This window comes from Condylura cristata, unplaced genomic scaffold (assembly GCF_000260355.1).
Source record: "Condylura cristata isolate star-nosed mole 26May11 unplaced genomic scaffold, ConCri1.0 scaffold00003, whole genome shotgun sequence".
Classification (NCBI taxonomy): Eukaryota; Metazoa; Chordata; class Mammalia; order Eulipotyphla; family Talpidae; genus Condylura; species Condylura cristata.
In genome coordinates this window covers 1,494,888-1,499,698 of record NW_004567104.1, presented here as the reverse complement: position 1 = coordinate 1,499,698, position 4,811 = coordinate 1,494,888, and positions in this window count along the sequence as shown.

Below are 4,811 nucleotides of genomic sequence, written 5' to 3'. Positions count from 1 at the left end.
TGGTTGTAAGCAGAAGGATGTCAAAATCAGATTGACAAAATGATGTAAATATAAACTATTATATTATTTTAAAAAAAAAAAAAGGATGGGGTAGGGGCTGAAGAGGCATAATTCATACATCTTCCCAAAGGAAAATCAGGAGTTGATTAATCTAGAATTGAACACAAATAACTTGATAAAGGCAGCAGCTAAAGCTTGTATTACCTTCCCAGTGCACTTAAATTTGGTCCTCAGATTTTTCTCTTTCTCCATTTACCCTTGCCTAGTTTGTTCTATTCATCTTCCTTTCTGGTTCACACTGCTCATAGCTTCTCCAACCTCTACTCACAACACAAATGTGGGCTTCTCTGTCTCCCCAAACTCATGATGGCCCGACATGTGCTTCACATGTTCATTGTGCATCACTATATACCCGGCTGTCCCCTGTTTCCTAGAAAGAACCAGGAAACTAAGGTTTCAGGGGTCAGAAGAGAAGGGACAATACATTCTCTTGGCTACAGGTATGTGAAGATGAAGAGTGAATACAAACATTGTCTCAGAAAAATGTCTTGCAGTGAAGATGGAGAAGTGTGTCAAATCAGCAAGCGATCCTGGAAGACTCCAGGTAAACGAACAGTGTTGGTGAGATATGTGGGAGTCAAGAGTAGGGGTTAGTGTCTATGCCTGCCAGAGCAAAGAAAGGGCAGATGCCCCCCAATGGTACAACACAGAATCGTTGTATATCTCTAAGACTTACTTTTTTTTTTTCCCCCAAATCTCTCAGATTCCCCCAGTGCTCAGTGGTGCTCAGCTAACCTTAATCCATCCTTCAATATTTCTTTCTTGGGATTATCCTTGCTCCCCAAAAAGTCTCCTTACCCCAGATATTTCTCCCTTTGAAACCTAATACACAAGATTGTCAGATTAAATTTTCAAAAATCCTTACTTTACCACACCATTCCTTGTTAAAACTCTTGACTAAATAAAGACATTAACTCCCTTGGTCTGAAAATCTAAGCCTTTTCATAATGTTCTGAAGGGAGCTGGCAGCGTTGATGTGGGCTAAGTTGGTATGTCCATTGAGCCATCATTCTGGGATGCTTTTACCTATGCCTCTTTGACTGAATTCCAGTAATAGTGCTTGCTGTCATAGCCTTGTAGAGCTGAGTCCACATTCTTACAGGAGCTAAAAACAGGACTGGTGGGCAAAGCCCACTGGAAGAAGGAAATAGTCCTTTGTGTCACCGTTAATCTTAATTTTTCCTCCTAATTATGAAAGAAGCAAATGACCCTTTTCCCAACAAGTCTGTTCAAAACCTGCTCAGCTGGGTCCAGTAAGCAAGAAGGTGGCCTGGGTAGTATTGACTCTAATGGAGATTAAGTAGCATCAACGAAGTAGACTTGGCTACTGAGATCAGTGTTCCGATCCAGGCCATCTGTAGTGAGATATTCCCAGATTTAAAACCCAGAACATCTGGCTGTATGCACCTAAGGACAGAAATAGTCACAAAACTCCATTTGTTTAAAACAGGGTTATTGATCTCACTTATGCTTCAAGTATGTTGAATGCTAGAGGTACCACAGTGATATGATTCTAAATTGTTTGCACTTACAGAATATAGGAGACAATCAAATACTCATACAAATTGACTTAAAATTTAACTGTGCCAAGAATTTTTTTTCCTCCTATATTTGTATTCACTTTCCCAATATTAATATCTTACCTATCAGTACAATATCACAACCATATATTAACATAGTTACAATCAAGATACAGAACCACTCTATCATGATAAAGATTCCTGATGCTATTTTTTTAAAATAATATAATAGTTTATTTTTACATCACTGTGCCAAGAGTTCTTAAAGGAAGGCATGAGACTTTGAGGTTCTAAAAGAGGGATTTCTTATAGAAGCAATGTCTGAGCTAAGGCCCAAAATTTGTGTAGAAATTAACTAGGGGAAAATGTTCTAAGTGGGGGCCAACCTATGCAAAGGTCCTGTGGCAAGTAGGAATGAAAAGAATGTGTCCAGAGAGAGGTGAGGAGAGAAGGTGGAGAAGGGTGAGGTCATATAGACAATATAATTCATTAAGGAATTTTTGTCTTTATTAATAAGAAACGGGAAGACATTTAATGGTTGTAAGCAGAAGGATGTCAAAATCAGATTGATAACAATTAAAATCACTATCTGCTATATAGAGCAAAGATGAGAGAAGGCATCAGAGTGGATGGGGCAGGGAAACTGAAACTCCAAGCAGGAAATATTGGTTGCTTTCTATTAGGCTGACAGTGTTAGTGATGGAGATACATGGAGATCTAGGTAATAGCTGAGAAATAAACTGAGAGAATTCAGTGATTTGCACACAGTGAGAGTGGTGTAGAATTGAAGAGATAAACTAGTACAACTCCTAGGTTTCTAAGTTGTGGGAAAGACTCCATGAAGATGTAAGTCAATCCAAAAGAGAAAACAGGTTAAGAGCCATTTTCCTGGTGCTGGTGCTAGCTCTTGTAGAGCTAGAGTCTGATTTTTTTTAGTTTGATGGTGAATGTGAGATCATTTGATAGGCAGCCTCTGAAATAACTCTCAATGAGTACCCTCTTCATAGTCAGAGATGAATGTAATACCTTTCCCTTGACTGTGACTGGACCCAGTGTTTTATTTCTAGTAAAGAGAATAAGGCAAAAATGATGGGATGCCATTCTCTCTCTCTCTCTCTCATACATACACACCCACACTCACACAAACACACACAGTCCTACGAATGGCCCCTTGGGTAATAAACCAAGGTCTCTGAGCAATAGCCAGCACAGACCTGAGACCCATCAAAAGTCACATGAAGGAACTTCAACAAGCGTGCTCTCCCATGTGAGCCCTGAGATAATCTCCACCTTGACCAACACCTTGATTGCAACCTCCCAAAAGACTCCAAGTCAGAGGACCTCATTCCGCCATACTTGCATTCCTACACATAAACTAGAAGATAATGAGTGCTTATAAAATTTGTGCTTTGTGGACAATGTGTTACACCACAATGTATCATTATTATAGGGGTTTATATATATATATATATAAATTCAAATACATTCTATAACAAATGTATAAGGTGCCTCCCTGGTGGTGCAGGGGTTAGAGTCTTAGTGATATTAAGCCATCACCAGTCATTGCCAGTGAGTTTGATCCCCCGGCAGGGGTTGACCCACATGGCGCAACAGAACTCTCCTGTCTCGCCTGGTGCTCCTCCCAGCAGTGTCTCAGTAAATCCATCTGGTCTGCAACCCATTCTGTCTTGGGTGAGTCTACTCACTCCCTGTACCTCTGACCTACACTCCATTTCTTGTATTCATAAATAGGGTAAATCTTTTAAAAAGTTTTTGTGGGGCCCTCCCTGGTGGCGCAGCAGGTTGACGCACAGCACTAAGAAGCTAAAGCCGCTCCTGCGCCTGAGGTGACCACATGGCGCGGCAGACCTCTCCTTACCCGCCTGCTGCTCCCCTCAGCAGTGCACTTTGTCAGTCTGCCTGTTCTGCTCCCCACTCTGTCTCTGGTGAATCCTTTCACCACCCCTGCACCTCTGGCCTGTACCCCAGTTCTGTATGAACAAATAAATAAATCTTAAAAAAAAAGTTTTAATGAAGTTGAAAATTAGTTATAGGTCAGATGATCAAAGAAATCTGGTCTGAGGACATAAACTTAAGATTCATGTGCATTTAGCAAGAAAGCATGAAGTGAAGGAGAGATTATTGAACAAACTTTGAGGACCTCTATAGTTTACTTGACAAAGAGGATAAAGAAGGAAGAGCAAGGGAAATAGGAGGAAAACCAGGGAAATGTGAATCATGTAAGTCAGAAAGAAGAGAATGTTTTTTAAATGTAGTGAATGTTCAAGTAAGAGAATATTGAACTACTGGTTTTAGTAAGAGAGTAATCCAGGATTCCAATAGATGCATGTGTTAGATCTAGAAGTCAGAATGGTGCTGGTTGAGGTTGTAGCAGAAATGGAGACACAAAATACAGACAATTCTCAAGAGAATTTGCTCTGAACAGAAGAAAAGCGATCTGGTAGAAGTGGATTCTGATTTTTTTTTTTTTCAAATGAGAGAGGTTTGAATATATTAAAGTGAAATGGGAAAGATTCCTATGAAAGAAAAAGGTTGACTATACAAGAAGGGAAAAAGGAATAGTAGTGTAACTGGATAGGTTTCTGGAGGGCAGGCGGGGAGTCTGTAGATAGGAGGTGGATCAGCTCTGCTACTAGAACAGGAGGGAAGAACCTGCAGGAAAGGTGCAGACTTACAGAGGAGGTTGAGAGAGTTGTTGTGTTGAAACAGGAAGTTTCCCAAGTCTGCTGCTTAGATCCTGCTACTTTCCCAGGCCTGCTGCTTGGGGAAGTCTTTTGCTTGGATTCTGCTGCTGCTGGAGCAGAAAGTTCCTGCTATAGCAGTATGTAATAGTGGTCCAGTACAGTAGTGGACCACTATTGTGGTCCAGTGGTCCAGTAGTACCTGTGGTTTTCTTGACCCCTCCTCAAACAATAAAGAGTGCTTATGCTGTGCTGGATGGGATGACAGGGTTCTTCATACAATCTGAATAAAACCTTACCATTCCTGTAAATTGTGGGTCAGCCTTCTAGGACTAATCCCACTGAACATGCTGGTGTGATAAGTAAATCTCTCTCTCCACTTCTCTGAGTGTCGTCTGATTTCTCTGGGAAATTGCTATAACAGTATGAGACCTCACACCTCTAACATAGTGTGAGGAGGTCATGTCCTCAGAAAAGAAAGAAGGGATACCGAAGCTTAAAGAATTGAGTCAGTTTTGATAGTTACTGT